At 29.7% G+C, this 19,336-nt stretch overlaps 1 protein-coding gene and 1 pseudogene across 1 annotated transcript in view; one reads left to right on the forward strand and one right to left on the reverse strand.

Annotated features, from left to right (window-relative positions):
• Positions 1–19,336, reverse strand: part of LOC113385531 — a 243,216-nt gene that overhangs the window by 222,823 nt on the left and 1,057 nt on the right. The gene's annotated exons all lie outside the window — the stretch shown is intronic.
• Positions 1–19,336, forward strand: part of LOC113385533 — a 53,739-nt pseudogene that overhangs the window by 10,308 nt on the left and 24,095 nt on the right.

Below are 19,336 nucleotides of genomic sequence, written 5' to 3' on the forward strand. Positions count from 1 at the left end.
ATTTGAGAGTATGTGATGAAATATAGCGCGTGGTATAGATGTAAGGCATGTAGTATAGAATGCAACATATAGGCATACGTAAGGCTATAGAAATACACGAATAGGAACCTATGATGTAGGTGTTAGCATATAAGAAATGCGTCTTTAGACAAGATTATAAGATAAGATGAGATAAGAATTATAAGATAAGATGAGATAAGAATTATAAGATAAGATATAAGATTTAATTACTACTACTTTTTTCGAGCTGGCGGTAAGGATATATCGAGTGAACGAATGAACCGATTTACTTCAAATTTGGAGAGGATCTTCTCTATACTATACATCGCTTTATCGCATGGACCTTTCCCAAAATTATAACTTTTCATTTAGTATTTTTAAAAAATTCGGAATTGTTGAAAAAAACATAAAAAAATGTTTTTTTTTCAAACTGTCGCCATTCAAACAAAATTTTTTTTTAACTTATCCAAGGTTCATACGATAGCGGCATCTATAATAATTAAGAATCCATCTATTTTTTATGTTTCGGATCACCAGGAGGGTTGGAACCATGCACCCCAGGACGCCCTCTTTTTTTTTGAGCCCCCACTTTGACTGCTCATAACTTTGTGAATTCTATTTTTTTTTAATTATTTTTTTTATGTAATAATAAAATATCAATAAACAAATCATAAAAAATCGATAGCAAAAATATTATTTGTTTCCTTTATTCAGCGCTTCAAAAACCGGCCAAAATTCATGCTTCTACAGTAGAATACCCCCTTAAGGTGTTCTTAGTATCGCAACTTACTGAATTCTAAAAATTCTAAATTTAAAAATATAATATGAAAATTATTATACCGCTGTTTGGTAGGTATGGCAATTTATAAATATACAGACTAATATATACAGAATTTGGAATTTTTCTATAATCCGTAATATTGAGAAAGTTTGCATTAGACCTAAAAAGGGATCCGTATTTACCTAAGCTATGGAAATATATATGGAAAAATTATATGATTTGCACATGCATCCTGTGCTTACTTAGACTAAACAATGATCATAATATGTTTAACAATTTTTTAACAGTATTTACAAATTATATTCAAATCACCCAAAGCAAGTGGGTTGAAGTCGTGTAATTTTTTAATTTGCCTCCCCCCTCTGAATTTAAAAATGGATTTTTCTGTGGGGCGAGCGCCCCACGTTGGGAATTACTAGTCTAGGAGTACAATTTTTTAATCTACTACCAGGTTAAAATAATCGAGTGATCATCAATTCCACAGAACCTTCATCAGATTTTCAAAAGATCAAAGTTTCTATGAATATGCATACAAATATCAAATTGTAGGCCGAAATTGAAACGATAAGTCTATCAGGGTAACTCTTTTGCTATAAATTGTCAACTAATTTACCACTAAATAAATGTCAATAAAACAATGATTAAAAAAAATTATCAATAGATCTTGGATTGTAAAAATTTACAAGCGATCGAACGGCTTATATTTTTGCCTTAGATGGCAAAAAATTCATCGAATTATTAAATTATTATTTTTTTTAATTTAATTAAAAGCAAAAGAGTTATTATGCTTTTGTATTTATAGAATTGCTTTTTTCGCTACAATCAATTTCCATTATATGAATGTCTTAAATTATTTATTTTATTCGACTAACGCCCGCTATGTCCGAAACAAGTCCAACTTATATCCGCAATATTAGGGTGTCGGACACTTTTCGGTCTTAAAGTAACATATGTGAAATTTGAAATACACTACTGTATTGTAATTGAAATCCATGAAAAAGGATTTTATTTCATTGTTAGTATTTTTCGTTGTGACTCACAACTTGTGAGCACCGTTGTTCAGTTTACAAAACTGTTAATGTAGTTTGTAAGTATACGTTATTTAATTGTTTTATGAAATATATTTCTAATTTCAAGTAAGATTCAACAATTTTTTTGGTGTACAACAGTGGGTGGTGCAAAAGGGACCAACTATACCTTAAACTCTGGTAAATAAAAAATTGTAAATAAAAAAGTAAATTGAGTTAAAAAACAATTTTACAACAGATAAGTTTAAATAAATATTTTGTTGTAGGACTTCGATTAAACTTTGCATGAATAATAAAACAACCACATTAATATATAACTTGCCTATAAAAAGTAGTTTAATTATAGGCTTATAATAATTATTTTTTTAATGATTAAACTATTTCTCATAGGCCTACAATAATTCAAGAAATTCGTTTCATTATCATGCGAAGTTTAATCAAAATTCCAAATACATTTATTAAAACTATGGCTATTAATTTTGAACAAAATTTTGAAAATAATTATTTGGATCTAAATGTTCCTGAAAAAAATTGCAATATTTTTATCAGATTTGAGGCGATTCGCCACATTTTTACACTTATTTTATTGTAATTGATATTTCAGTTCATACACCTCAATTTGTTACTAAATTAAAAACGACTTTGATAAAACCAGTGGTGTTGTGCTAATATTTTTTGCCGGAACGCTAAAATTTAAAAACCGGTTCTAAAACCAGTTTTCATGTTTTTTCCGGTTCCGTTCGAAAAGGAAAGAAACAAAAATTATTACAAAACCGATTTTGTGCACATGTATGTATGTTTATTACAATAATAACAATTAATAAAAATTAGTTGAATAATAACGTATAAAATTTACTTATTAAATCATTTTCTGTATGTAGCGATTTTTTTATATTTTTTCTTGCCGGAACGCGTTCCGCCCCAAAAATGATTTGCTGGAACGACGTTTATTACAATAATAAGAACATTTAATAAAAATTAGTTGAATAATAATTTATAAAATATACTTATTAAATCATTTTCTGTATGTAGCGATTTTTTTATATCTTTTTTGCCGGAACGCGTTCCGCCCCAAAAATGATTTGCCGGAACGACGTTCCGGCGCGTTCCGGCTCGACAACACCACTGGTTAGAATTAAAAATAAAATCTGAATTATTTTCGATATACAAAAAATAAAAATAAAAAAAAAATTGGAACAAAAAATTTTTTTTCCAAAATCAATTATTTTGTTAAGACAAGCAGAAAGTTCTTTGAATCATTCAAATCGGACGCTTAGTTCTCTCAAAAACTGCAATTTTTTACATATTTAGCTCCGTATCTTCGAAATGGCTGGGCCTGATTTTGCCAAAAACTAATAAACACTTCTCCCAATCATTACTAATTGAATGTTTTTTAGATCATTCAAATCGGATACTCCGTTCTCTCAAAAAGTCGATTTCTATTTTCTGTACTTTGCTCCGTATCTCCGAAACGGCTGGACCTGCCTTTGCCAAAAACTAATCAGCTCTTTTCCCTATCAATAGGAATCAAATGTTTTTTGAACCATTCAAATCGGTTGATCCGTACGCCCGAAAACGTGGGCGAAAATTTGTATCCATACATACACACACACACACACACACACACACATTCATTTTTTCTGAGGTATGCCAAAACGTTCAGAAACCTTCAAAACGTCGAGAAATGTAAAAATTTTCAATTCCGATTTTCGGCCCATTACAATAACTTACCCTACGGGAAGTTAAAAATGTATAAAACTTTAAAAACATTAAAAAAAACAATCTCGAAGAAAATCCATAAATGTTTTTAAGGAAAAAAAATTATCGAGTCCGATTTTTTTTTGGTTTGGTTTTGAACACTAGTATTTGTGAATAATACTCTAAATAAGCCTCTCGAAGTAATATGAAACTAGTGGTGTATGACATCGTGCCTTAAGGCAAATTGCTGAAACTTCTCGTACCGTGATGAATAAGTAAATAACGAAATATTCAAGGAATGTGTTCCTTGTTTATTAAATGTTTTCAAATAGATTATTATAAGTACTGTAACTTCGTTCATTATTCGTATTTTATAGACAAAATATAAGAGCTTACGAATTGGACGACGACGTTTATATATGTTTGTATGAAAAGTAAATAAACAAAACTTGATCAATTTGATTTGAAATAAAGACCACTGTCTAATATTCAAAAGAATTATAGAAACTAAATTGCTAAGTTAAAACTATTTATTTGAAGTAAATAATTGATGTTTACAACTTTAGAATTAAAATCCGAATCATTTTCTATATTCAAAACGAATTTTTTTTTGGAAAATAAAAAAAAGTGAAATAAAAAAATTCTCAAAAGCAAATGTTTCGTTAACACAAGCAGGAAGTTTTTTGAATCAATCAAATCGCATGGCTGGACCTGCCTTTGCCAAAAACTAATCAGCACATATTCCTATAAATATGAACCAATTGCTCTTTGAATTTTTCAAATCGGTTCATCCATTAGCCCGGAACCGTCGACGAAAAATTGTATCCACACATACATACAAACATATATACATACATACACACACACATCCACTTTTTCTGAGGTATACCATGCAATATTTACAATATTTTTAAATGAATAACATTTGTTCTTATTTGCTATATTCTACTACTACACAATAAGCACTATAAGTAAATGACACCAGCCGTGCTAATCATCGATCAACTTTCAAAAAAATATTTTTTATCCATTACAAACAGCAGCATTAATTATATAAAAATATTAGACCTTATTTCCTTGAAGTCCAAAATTCTTCCATGTTTCAATAAATTTACACAGGCCGTCATATAAAGTAAAATATATAAGTTCATTTTGCCTGAGTCGGTCTGTAGTATATATGCCTACTATAGTTTTTTTTCTGTTGAATTAGGGCAAACACTATATCAATTTGATGTTCAAATATAATTAAACCAGCTAGACGCGGGCAGATTTTCTTTAAAACCTGATATCGTTTGTTGACTCTAAAAAAGCCAAGCGCACTAATTGTGAGAAATGAAAACCTATTTTCCAATGATTTGCCGCGCTAATGAGGCAGCTCATTATATGAACAATTGCGCTATATATACATATAACAGGATATAGGATTTTATAGCATATTTCACACTTCAACAGCAATTATAATAATTACATGTTTTTTATGGAGAAAAGGTCTGATTCTATGTGGTAGTTTCTTATTGCCTTCTACAAATATAGAAAGTTATAAGTAGCTATTTCTTCAATCCTGAACTTCTTTTATGATGAGGATCAAAATGCTTTTCATTCCAAGTGTCTATGTGTAGTGTTAATATGTAAAAAAAAAACGAAAACTATAAAATGTTGAAATTAACACTTTATCACTACTTACAATTAGATTATTTCTTAATTTATCCATCACTGGGTAACAAAACAATTAGTTTCTGCTAAACAACATACATATAATGACTGACTTGACTTGAGCAATTTTATTGTATTTTCTTCTTAAAGTGTTGAAGTGGTAATTAACACTTTTCAATATATTATCTATTTTTTGGCCTTAGATTTCTTTTTTCTTTTAAATACCTGACTCAAACCTTAAAATTGTTCTGCTAAAAGTCAATTAGACAAAATATATTTTTTTAAATTATTTGGGAGTTTGAGTTTGGTTCCACTAATGGTGTTAATGAAAGCATAAGAATAAAAGTATAGTTTTGGAAATCAAATTAGGTATTGGATAAATACATACTAAATACTTATGCATGTGCATACAAGAATGGGGCCAAATAGAGCGAAAGTTTATTTGAGACGAGTGGGAATTTTAGAAATCTCGAGCATCCCCCCATGACGAAATGTGATTTGTCCCCACGGTGGTTTTCGTGGGGACAAAAAGCAAGAGATAAGCGGACGTTACTATACCCAGGCGGTATTGAGCGCGACATATCCAGACAAAAGACCTAGTTTAGTATGCATAAACGCATTTCCTTCGCCATACAAAAAACAAAAAAGCTCGTACTTAGTTATTCTACTATATCCCAAAACCAAAATACTGACCATGCATTTGATCTTCATCAACTTACTTTGTGAAACAATTACTCTATAATAAACGAGCAGTCGTAGGGCCGTAATATTTTAGTATGATCTATAAGACAATGGTATACCGTAAAAAATATTAATAAAAATCGTCGAAAATTTTTTTTTAACAATTTATTACAAGAAAACGGCCCGGCTAATCTCTACCAAAAACTCAGCATCGATTCCCAACCAATACCTTTCGAACAGTTTTTGAATTTTTAAAATCGATTCAGAATTGCGGGTTAAAACGTGGACGAAAAAAATTTCACTTTTCTGCTATTTATAAAGAAACGGCTTGGCCGATCGTCGCACAAAACTGAGAAATGATAATCCTCATCGAGATACATCAAATAGCTTTTAAATTTCGGTCGAGCCGTTTTTGAGACAATGTCGATTTACGGCAAAAAATCTGTTCACGCACACGCACAGACACAAATACTTTTTCCAAATTTGGTCTCACTCGATTCGGAATGGCTTGATACGTCGAGAAAACATGAAATTAGCGAATCGGATTTTTTTATGAAAACAAACTTCTCCTTCAGGAAGTTAATGCCTTATGACTATACCTATAGTAACATAAAATTCAATTATCACGTGATTATTACTAAAACGTAATAAAGCTTTATTTATATGTACATATTTACTGACCATATAATAATAAAATATATTTAACTAAAAATTTAGTATAACAGTTATTTTATTATAGTTTACTACTTGTTCATAGTAGAACTACACAATTTCCTCAAATAAAATAGTTTTAGCTGGTAATAATAGCCTATATTGGGATATTATTAAAAGAGTTAAATGTATGTTAAAGGTATATTAATATAGTAATATTAGTAATATTAACTATTTTGATAGTAAAGTGTTAAAACATTATAGTTTTTTGAAATACTATTAATTTAATCATGATTTATAATATAATTTTGGATAATTAGTGTTTTTGTAAAAAAATATTCCTTGAGCATGTATATAACATCAGCAATTATGATAATTTAACATATAATATATATATATATAGGTCTGTTCAAAAAGTACCCGGAATTTTCGTTTTTTCAAAAAAATATTTATTTATTCGTCTACATTAATGTGGTCCCCTTCAAAGTAGTCCCCCCAGATATAATACACTTATGCCAGCGTTTTTTCCAATTTTCGAAGCACCCTTGATATTAACTTTTTGATATGTCCTTGAGCACTCTCAGCGATTTTCTTCAATCGAGGAAAACCGCCGTCCTTTCATGGGTCTCTTCAACTTTGGGAATAGGAAAAAGTCACACGGAGCCATATCTGGTGAATTTTTGCACTTTGCAACACTTTATTTCATTTTTTACGCAAAATTTAATACAAATTCTTTGACTTTTCAATTCTTCCATTGTAAAAATCGCCGAGCTCAGAAAAACACGTCGAACCTTAGCGACTACCACAGACAAAGTAAACAGTGAATATAGCTGAAAATTTCATCATACTTTAGGGGCATGTATACCAACACAATAAAAAAAAATTTTGACAATCAGACACTCCAGACCCGCGAAATTTAATTATTAGTAATTCCGGGTACTTTTTGAACACACCTCATATCGTATATATATATATATATATATATATATATATATATATATATCGTGATATATTCATCATACCATTTAATGTATATTTAATTAACGTGACATTTCATTAAACTTCGTACAATATTTGAATAAGCTCATTGTGTCAGGTTTTGGCGTATTTAATATTTGCATTATTCGTGATTATGTTTATTTATAACTAATAATCGCATACAAATCAAAATGTAATTACTATAGAGCTATGAGCTTTCGGCTTCCAAAATAACTATAATCAGTTATAAAAATAACTGCGAAATCTTTGCGCTTTTGAAGATTTCATAATATTTCTGAATACTAAAGATAAAAAACAATTAGTTGTAAAATAGTGATTTTCTAACAAAAAAAGATGTATCTGAATATGTAGATTCATTAGCCGGGAGATGTATGATTAAACTGTACAAAATTGTTGCCAGCTGTTGAGAATTAAACATTTACATTTATTAAATTCGTATAATTAATGTATACAAGTAACTTTACTTTGAACATTTAATGCAATTGGGAAATTAAAAAAACGATATTGCGTAAATAAGTATCCAGCGCAAGGCCAACAACACCAAAAAGTTTGGGAATCTCTGATTTGAAGTGACAAACGGGATGATAATTCCTAAATATTTTTTAGAAAAAAAATGTCACTATTTTGATTCACCATGAAATGAATCGAAAATCACTTCCCGAAGAAGTTGTTTTCGTCAGATATTCTGAATCGTTAATTTTATGTTTTCTCGATATTTCAAGTTATTCTGAATCCTTTGAGATCAAAGTTCTCAGATAAAATATAAATGTTATGACAACGCTATGTTACGGGCGTTTATACGTATGAATTGGTGTAGTAACAAACTGTGGAAAAGCTATTTATTTGTTGGTAGCTGATAACAAAGGTAGGCCCGTAACATAGTGTTGCCATAACATTTCTATTTTTTTTTATCCGACAATTAGCCCCAATATGCATGTGAGCCAAAAAAAGGATATTTTACCGTCGTTTTTTTCAAAACGTGCTGCTTATTTCAAAAATTTATTTTTTTAAGTTTAAGGCATTTAAGTTAAAAATAAATACATCATATACCAATTTTGAATAATGTTCATTAGTAATATGGTAACTCTCGTGATGCACACATTTATTAATGGCAACCATTATTCATATTTACATAATAATAAATTATAAATTATATATTTATAATAGCAGTAAAAATATTTATAATATTGGAAAACAATAATGTAATTAAAGTCATACTTCAAATACGACATGATCGGTTTGTCATTGTAATTAGCATTTAGAACTTCAACCTTAGAGAAATTGCATTAGAGAAATGAAGTAATTGCTAATTAATCAATTCTATAATATTCGTTCACATAGTGAACAGCTGTAATATAACGATCTTGAATAATTTCATTAACACTAGCAATAAATAAATTTCATAGATGTACATTATAAAGTATTTTTGTATATAAATGATTCACAGCTACACAAACTACTGCTGTTACTTGTTTAGAGTTATAAATCTGAATATTAATTCATTCTTCATTATTAATAACTATTTATAAAAATATGCAACTTTGTAATGCTTTACGTTCAGGATCAGTAAAATGAAATTGTAAGCTTTGACATTTGAACGAGAACAGTTGTTTCGCTTGTCATGTAATTAAATTTAACATATAGTCATTGACTGTTTGCTTTTTTGACTATTTCGCTAACAATACAGTCTCATTCTATGAGCAGCTGTAGTATGTGCCTTGCCAATAAATATAAAATAACCACGAACAATACAAACTATTTCAATAATCTTACGTTTCTTACACGGCACAGATTTTTCGTTTTTTTTCACTATACGCAGGAACATACTACGTATACGCATACAATCAAAGCAATAATACTCACGCGACACGACGACCAATCGCAATCGACCCGTATAGAAATGATATCATCGAGAGCGAATGACGAAACATTGGCACTCGACTCGAGCGTAACGCTCTTCCGTTGCATTTTCACAGATTTACTCCCTAGTCGCGTCTAAAGAAGTTTTACTTCAAAAAAATTGCTGCTGTGCAGTCAGGATTTAGATGTAAAATTTAACCTAGAAAACGCACAAACTTTCTGACATATACATGAAATAAGGTTTTATGAGTAAAACGCCTGATCGCACAGCAAATACATAGTTTTTAATACCATTATATACATAGACATTATGTGACAGAAGCCTAAAGGAGCGAAAAAAGACTTTATTTTCAAATAAAAAGCTGCAACTTTTATCGAAATAGCTAAATCTCAATTATTAAAGCGAAGTGCCAGCTACAACTAGTTGCTTTTTAATTAAATTCAAATTAACAAAAAATCGTGGCAAATTTGATTCTTTTCCTAATGAATTCGACGCATGTTCTAGTACGAAATAAAATCAGCTGGAAATAAAACATGGCATGTGTTGTTTTGTGTGGATTACTGTAGGGTTCTAGTTAATTATTTGTGCTGCATGTCGCAGCGTCGGAACGTCTATAAATAAAGCGGCCAGCATGCATATACATAGTACAGATATACATATACGGCAAAACTACACCAGTTCTAGTATACTATATTAAACTATACTATACTACTCGGCGGCGGGGGTGAAACAGCATAAAAGGCATGAAACAGCGCCCCCGCGGTCACAGGTTAGCGCGGATATGTATTTCGTGATTTAGAATGGCAACTGTCGATATATTATCAACAGGGTCGTATTTCAACTATAACAATTTATAAGATTCGAATCATAATTGGTTAATAAATCGATTATGGACAACGTCATAAAACTAGACCATATGCAGCGGAAGAAAATATCTAAAACAGACTCTGTATTTGGCATTTCTTGGAGGCAAATGATTCGGAAAGGTTACAGAACATAGTCGAATATATTTCAAATCGGTTTGGAGTTATAACTCGTAAGTTAAAAACAAATGTTTAAAACTAACAATAAATGTTCAGAATCGACGTGTATTATATAAAAAATTTATAAAATAATGGCATTATGCCCTAAGACAAATTGCTGTAATTTCCCTAACTGTAATTAATCCTTCAAATATTGAAAATAATCAATAATAACAATTATTTTAAATATTTTCCAATTAAATATTAGGAATACTGTAAATTTCATCAATATGAAATTGCACTTTTCACTCTGAAACGGCTAGGCATGTGCTTTACGCAAAAAAGAACCGTCAGTACGATCTAAAGGTTTTTTTTTTAATCAGTCAAGTCAGTTGATTTATGTTGTCGAAAATGTCGCGGACATTGTTTGGAATATGAGTGAACTTTGATCATCATAGGGAACCAAAAAAAATGTCAACGCAAATTGTACTTAATAAAATCTTTTCCAAATACCTGACAATTTGATGTGGAATATTTTCAATGGCATTCATACATACATACATACATACTACACACATGGCTCGCCCGTAGGTAAGCGGATAAGAGCGACGGGACCTGAATCAGAGGTCCCGGGTTCGATACCCACTTCGAGCAGCCTGTTTTCAGGCAGCAGTGACAACAATTTTCACTTGGAAATATAGATAGCAATATATTGGAAATATATAATAGCCCTTGCCCAGCATTGCTGCACCAATAAAAAGTCAGCCCTATTAGATTAAATCTAATAACAAAAAATCATCAAATATGGATGGATTAACCATTGGGTTGCCATCTAAAAAATGCGAAGAAAAAAGAAGTTTCAGCCCAACAGCTCATAGGACGTAAGGTTCTGATTGCTGTTAAAATATATTAAAAAAAATACTGCACACATACATTTACACACATAAGCACATATATCCATTTTTGCAAGTTACGCCAAAATGTTCAGAAATCCTCGAAACGTAGAGATATGCCAAGATTTTTATTTTCGATTTTTTGCAATTACTATAACTTACCCTATGGGAAGTTAAAAATACTACGATTATTCAAAGAAATTAATATTCATTATTCTTTTGTATGATAGCCATATTATTATATTACAGAATAATATATGATAGAAAATCATATTAGTGGAATTTGTAATTTTCAAAATTAATTTCAAACTAGTAGTGTATGGCATCGTGCCTTAAGGCAAATTGCTGGAACTTCCCGTGCCGCAACGAAATGTTCGAAAAATATTAAATGTTTTCATATAGAATATTATAAATACTGTCACATTGTCTAATATTTATAAGAGATATATAAGTTGAATTATAAAGTTAAAATTAATTATTTAAAGTATATAAGTGAGCTTTAAAACTTTAGCCAGAATTATAATAATGTCAATTATTTGGAAAGAGAAAAAAAAATTGTTTGGAATATTTTTTTTTTTCAAAATAATTATTTTGTCAAAACAAGCAGAAAGTTTTTTGAATCATTCAAATCGGATGCTTAGTTTTCTCAAAAACTGCCATTTTTTGCACATTTCGATATCTCTGAAACGGCTGGACCTGCCTTTTCCAAAACCTAATCAAAACTTCTCCCCGTCATTACAAATTGATTATTTTTTAGATTATTCAAATGGAATGCTCCGTTCTCTCAAAAACTCGATTTCTATTTTCTGCACTCTTTGCTTTTTATCACCGCAACGGCTGAACCTGCCTTTGACAAAAACTAATCAGCACATTTCCCTATCAATATAAATCAAATGTTTTTCAAACCATTCAAATCGGTTGAGCTGTGCGCTCGAAAGCAGGCAGGTCCAGCCGTTACGGAGATACGGTGCAAAGAGTGCCGAAAATAGAAATCGAGTTTTTGAGTGAACGGAGCATCCGATTTGAATGATCTAAAAACATTCAATTAGTAATGATTGGGAAAAGTGATTATTAGTTTTTAACAATGGCAGGCCCAGCCATTTCGAATATACAGAGCTAAATGTGCAAAAAATGGCAGTTTTTGAGAGAACTAAGCGTCCAATTTAAAGGATTCAAAGAACTTTCAGCTTGTTTTAACAAATAAATTGATTTTGGAAAAAAATTGTATAATTATTATTATTTCTTTTTTTTAGTTTTTTAAACAATATTTATAATAATCTATTTGAAAACATTCAGTATTCCTCGCACATTTTGTTACGGTACGGGAAATTCCAGCAATTTGCCTTAAGGCACGATGCCATACACCCAACTAGTTTAAATATTTTTTAGACTTCCAAAAAAACAAAAAAATGTTCTCTAAAACGTTAAATAAATATAACTGCGCTTCTCATACATACATACACATATTCATTTTTTTTTCTAAGGTGTGCCAAAATCTTCAAAAACCTTTAAAACGTGAAAAAATGCAAAAAAATCATTTTTGGTTTTTGGACGATTACTATAACAAACCTTAGGCATTATTATATTAGATGATGATTCTTAGTACATCTCTGTGATAACCAGCAAACTAGCGCTACATCATAATTTCACTCAAAATATGTTTACACATGTGCAAACCCCAAACCTAATATTTATATTATTGCACGACATATGCATATACGTCTGAAAACATACGAAAATTCCATAATATCATAACAGTTTTCTGAACGGACACAAACAACTTATCGTTTACTATTGATATGATTAAGTCCATAATCTATTTTGTCAATGCATAGAAGAAAAGCTGTTAAATCAAAGTATTATTGTAAATATTATTTGATTTCAACACATGAGTTTATCTGATTTCATAAACACGAGATGTAAACATTTATATCATTGTAAAACTTTATTGTCTTTTATGGCGTCAGTATTTTTATGGAGTGGCACGATGTCCTAAATATATCTGCTTCACGGCAAAATTTTCCACGATTTACACTAGAATTGTGATAAAATTTTTATTTATGTACAAAATCAAACCACATTCGAATAAAATGAAATAAAGTGGAAAATTTAAAATTTAAATTGATTTATTTCTTTGTATATGACTTGTAAAACTAATTTACTCCATAGTCATTTGTTACTGTTAACATGCTCTTAACGTGCTAAATATTTGCTAATCGATCAGGTTTTTAACCCTTACGGGACGGCACCGATTTCAAAACAATCTATTTTACCGGCTGTAAACTTGATTTCATTGCGTATGTTATGCAATTTGTTCGATAAAAATTTGTGGCCATTGAAGAACATACATTTATAATACTAATTTATTTTTGATCATTTTATAAAGAATGGTGACGTTCTTTAATAAATGGATTTTGACATGTTTTACAATAAAATGTTGTTCGCCTTCCTCCTGGTGCTTTTCTGTCAGAACAAACAATACAATACCTTTTTCTTTCTCTCGCATTTAGGATATGCCACTGATTAGTCAGTATAATTGTTCATTTTTTTGTTGCCATAATGGTTTATTTTTTCTATTATATTGTCTAATAATTCTTTTGTAAAATAGAAAATAATATAATCTATTGGATGTCATGTTGCTTGGTATTTGTACTCGGGGTGTTTGTTGATGTATGTCAAACTCGAATATTGAAGCTTTAATAGAAAACTTAACCTAGAAAAAGCACAAAATCAAACGCACAATCTTATCATAACTGCATCTTTCTGATGTGGCATAATAAAATACGAGTGAAGTTGCATTTTAAATGTAAAACACCTGATCCCACCGCGGATACATGGAATTTTGATAGTATTTAGTATCATTATGTATCTTTATATATAATGTTAATGAAAGAAATTATTCAGTAAAAGGTTTTCAATATAAACAAATAAAACAAACAAAAAAATACAAGTCAACTATCCTAATGTAAATTTTCTTCTATCTCGATGGTTGTTTCAAATAAGTTACTGTGTTGACTTGTTTCTACTAATGTTATTAACGAAACACGAATCAAAACTAATTAGTTCTTCCATTTCAGTTCTGAAATCCATACAATCAAGAGAGAAGTTTCCATGTGAACTACTTTTTACTTAAAATGCAGTCAACTTTTTATCATGTAATTTAACACAGAAATAGCACTGGCAATGATAATAATGTACATCGTATTATTTTTAGCATCATACAATGTATGTTTTACGTTTATCGATCATTCAATTGTTAATGTTTCATATTAAATACAAATTCAATAAAGATTTATTAATTAAACATCAACATATTCATAAAATATGTTTGTTATTCAAAGATCTTCATGACATATAAATATTTTGTAAAATGTGTCAAAATATAAAAGAAATATTTAATTTTTTTTTATTCATTGCCTTGATATGTGGTAATCATATTTAGATTTTTATAAAAATATGTGCCTTGCAAATATCTTTGAAACTTTTCTTCAGATTGAGTACGGTTGTGCCAGGATAAGGTAGCGACAGTCATCATAACAGCTAAACTATACTAATTTTGAGATAAGGTCCAAAGGAAGGAATAGTATGTTTCTTCGAACAAGTTTCCATTATTGCATTGAGTTGTCAGTGCTCCTGCATTAACATGATCTGTAGACCGAATTGCTTTTAAAGAGCGAAAAATAAGTTTTTCTTTTAATGATAATTTATATAATTTGTTAACTATACTAATAACTTGTAAATTTTACTAAGAATACTTTAATATAAAATTGATAGCATCAATATTTGTACATTCTTTATATCAATTACATTTTCAGTGATTTTTGAAAATAATGCATATATATTTTTAGCCAATTGAGTAAAAAAATAATTTGATTTTATTTTATAATTTATATGATCTGCTAACATGTACTCCTCCGCATTCTTTTTAATTTAAAAATAGATTTTATTAAAATAAATAATATTAGAAGGAGAGACTGGGTGTGGTTGTGCCTTTTTTTTTAACTTCCCGTAGGGCAAGTTATAGTAATCGCAAAAAAATCGAAAATGAAAATTTTTGTGAAATGTTTTTTGAATTATTCAAATCGGACGCTCCGTTCTCTCAAAAACTGAGTTACCGTTTTCGGCACTTTTTGCCCCGTATCTTCGGAACGGCTAGACCTGCCTTCGCCAAAAACTAATCAGCACGTCTCCTTATCAATACGAATCGAATGTTTTTTGAATTATTCAAATCGGTTGACCCGTGTTCCCGAAATCGTCGACGAAAATTTGTATCCGCACATACATACACACACGTACATGCATACATACATACATACACACACACACATACACACATACACACACACATACATCCATTTTTTCTAAGGTATGCCAAAATGTTCAGAAACCTCTGAAACGTAAAGATATATAAAAATTTACATTTTCGATTTTTTTGCGATTACTATAACTTGCCCTACGGGAAGTTAACAATGCCGTTTGGCGGTCAAAAATGATCATTAGACATATGCACATCAAATTATCAGATATTTTATAGAGATTTTAACAATAAGTATAATTTTGGTTTACATTCCTATGGGTTCCGTACCAATGTTTACGCGTTAGACGTCGACGCGGCGCTTACGCGGTTTGATATTTCGTCTTTATGCAGTTAAAGTAGAACGATTGCTTTGAAAAAAAGTTTAGATCTTTCAAAATATGTCAAAATAAAGACAACATTTTTTTTTCAAAAAAAAAGAAATAAAAAAAAAAATTAAAAAAAATTTTTTTTTAAAAAAAGTAATTTTTTGTCTAATTGTTTGTCAAAAATCTTATTTTTTTGAAGTAAATTTTTTTCAAAAATGTTAATCGTTTTTAAAAAAATAATAATTTTTGGTACGGGAAGTTCCAGCAATTTGCCTTAATGCCTTAATTGCCTTAAGACAGAATTCCACTTACAGCTAGTTATAATTTTATTTGAACACCGATCAGAACTTATGGGTTCTATGAGCTGTTGTGATTAATATCTTACAAACTACGTTTATTTTATTAAAGATGGCAACCCAAACAGTTGTCACATCTCTGTATGATAAATTTTTATTATTACAATCTCTGCAATAGGGCAAGTATGGTGCAACAATGACGGGTGAGGACTATTTTGTCTTGGAAACATATTGCTATCTATATTTCCAAGTGAAAATCGTTGTCAATGTTGCCTGACAACAGGCTGCTCGAAGTGGGTATCGAACCCGGGACCTCTGATTCAGGTCCCGTCGCTCTTAACCGCTTACCTACGGGCGAGCCACGCCTTTTTTTATACAGCAATAATATTGTTATTTTACCAGTTAGCTGGAGTAAATGCAAATTAAATGGTAATTTGAACATTTGTCTACGAGGAAATACTGATTATAAATTAAATTATTTTTTAACGTAATGACCTGAAAAATATATATGCAATAATTTAAAAAAATCACTATAATTGTTGAAAAAATATATAATTGTTATGAAAAATGTAAAATATTTGATGTCATCAATTTTCTATTGCGTATCCCTAATAAAATTTATATGTTATTAATCATCTCGTAAATATTTGACAACAAAGCTATTTATTACTTACGTTTATGTCAGTAATAGATAAATCATGAGTCAATGATTTTTATGCGAAAATGGCTCGAATCTAATATTAATAAAGTGTCATTGAAGCACTTATCAGATTAGTAGTTCTCGAACGCCAATTTATGATTTTGTGAGATTACAATTAATAAATTTAATGTATCTGCTCGTTTTGTCTATAATGAATTTATTTATACAAACTACACTCAATAAGGAATATATATTTTCAATTTTCAATTTATTTTTTTCGTAATTTCTCTCGTATTGATGTTATTAATTTTTTTTATTTGATGTAGCTATATAGAGAAAGAGCTATTTTCATGTGATCGCATATTCATTTCTAATATTTCAAGTAAAAACGGATGTCACAACTACTTGATATCAGACCGAGGCCGTTATGGAAGTCTGTGTGGTTGAAGGGCCAAAGCTTTTATCACTGAGCAACGATGAAATCAACAAATAAAACTATGAATGTTTGTATAACAAAGCATTTGCATTTTATTCAACTCTTATATAATTCATAATTTCAAATAATGCGTTAGATCTGGTTAACAAACAGTTTTAAAGAAAAAATACCATTAACAATTGAAATAAGCAATGCTGCAAAAATAGCATTAAAAATTGAGATGAGCAATTAATAATTATTATAATTATTGCAATAATTATAATTATTGGAATTTCTGCACAAAGATTTTCTGTCAATCTGATACTGTGCCAAACCATAGGCAAAGTCTACTGACAAAAAAAAATAAAAAATAAGTAATATAAAGCTTAAAAAAACAATATACACTATATAATTAATCTCAAACTATTATGTTTGTAGAATGCAACATTTCAGAATTATCTATTGTATATGCAAAGTTTGCATTGTAAACAGATTGCGCAATATCACAAATCACAATGAATGAAATGCATAAAAGATATAATGAAAGCAATGTCCATTAGGTAGGTATGCAAAAAATAAAATTTTAACATCTTGTTGTATTTATTTGTATGATATTGAGAGTTGGATGTTACGAGGAAAAATATCACTTCGGAAAATTATGAAGATATTAATAATTAATCAAAATGGAGCTGGTACAAAATTTCCGAATGGATTGCACTTATATTCTAGTGATACTTATGCTGCTCTTAAGATTAATCTAAAAATTGACAAATCCTTAAGAAAAATAGTTAGTTAGATCGGTACCAAATGAAATAAATACTTTGTATTTGATAATTTCCACAAAACTAAACACACACGGCGAAACCTCGTTAAGACGTTTTCTCAAAAACCTACCAAAAACACATCTTAAGTGAGTAAGCATATTATAAGATAGATACTAGTACTTATTACTATCATATGTAAATATTGAATTACACGTTTAAAAATTATATAAAATACATAGTAATGTAATTATAATTACATTATTTTCAAAAATCACTTATTTTGGTTTGTCAGTAAGATTTTGATGTGTCATCAATTACGAGATTATTAACATAACTTTTGCGGTGCGCCTGGAATAATAAATTAGTAAATTTTTTCTGACTATCATTCCAAGATTTTCTCGTGAAAACATTTGATTTAATTAGCATCAATTGAAAAACTAAAGCGTTAAACATGTCTGATGATACGTAAATTTACAACAAAACAATTACTATCCATGTATCAACATCTTGTTGTGCCATTGTCTCCGAATCCCAGGTGATTTCGCAATACAAAATGTAGTTGCAATCAATCTATATTCAGACAATTATAACATTAAAATAATTGTTCTGTAAGTATTCAGCAAATTTACGCGCTTGTTCACATATTATCAGGCCAATTTTTTTTCTATTTTGATTTTTCTCTGCACACGTCCCGATCTGAATTTTCAACTTCCCGTGGGGCTAAGTTATAGTAATCGCAAAAAAATTGAAACTGCAAATTTTTGCATATCTTAACGTTTTAAAAGTTCCTGAACTTTTTGGCATATCTTATTTTTAGAAAAAATTGATGTATGTGTGTGTGTATTTGTATGTATGTGCGGATGCAATTTTTCGTCGACGATTTCGAGAACACGGATTAACCGATTTCAATGTTTCAAAAAAACATTCGATTCCTATTGATAAGAATAGTTTTTGGCAGGTTCAGCCGTTTCAAAGTTCCAAAAATGGTAATTCAGTTTTTGAAAGAATGGAGCGTCCGATTCCAATAATTCAAAAAACATTTTATTTGTATCGACAAAATAAAAAACTTATTAAATTTTTAGAAAGGCATGTCTTGCTGTTTCGGATATCCAATACAAACAGAAAAAAAACTACCATTTGGCTGTCAAAAAAGATTAATTAGATATAAGCACAACAATTTATTAGATATTTTATTAATAAGTATAAATTTTGTTCACATTTCTATGGGTTCCGTAACAATGTTTATCCTTTAGTCTGCGACGCAGCGCTTACGCGCTTTGATATTTCACCCCTTCGCAGCTAACGCAGCGAAATTGCTTTGAAAAAAGTTCAAAATTTTCAAAAAAGTCAACTTTTCTCAAAAATTTTAAAAGATCTCAAAAACCAATTTC

This window comes from Ctenocephalides felis, unplaced genomic scaffold (assembly GCF_003426905.1).
Source record: "Ctenocephalides felis isolate EL2017-DRISC unplaced genomic scaffold, ASM342690v1 CF-g0.4_SCAFFOLD_03571, whole genome shotgun sequence".
In the NCBI taxonomy this organism is placed as follows: Eukaryota; Metazoa; Arthropoda; class Insecta; order Siphonaptera; family Pulicidae; genus Ctenocephalides; species Ctenocephalides felis.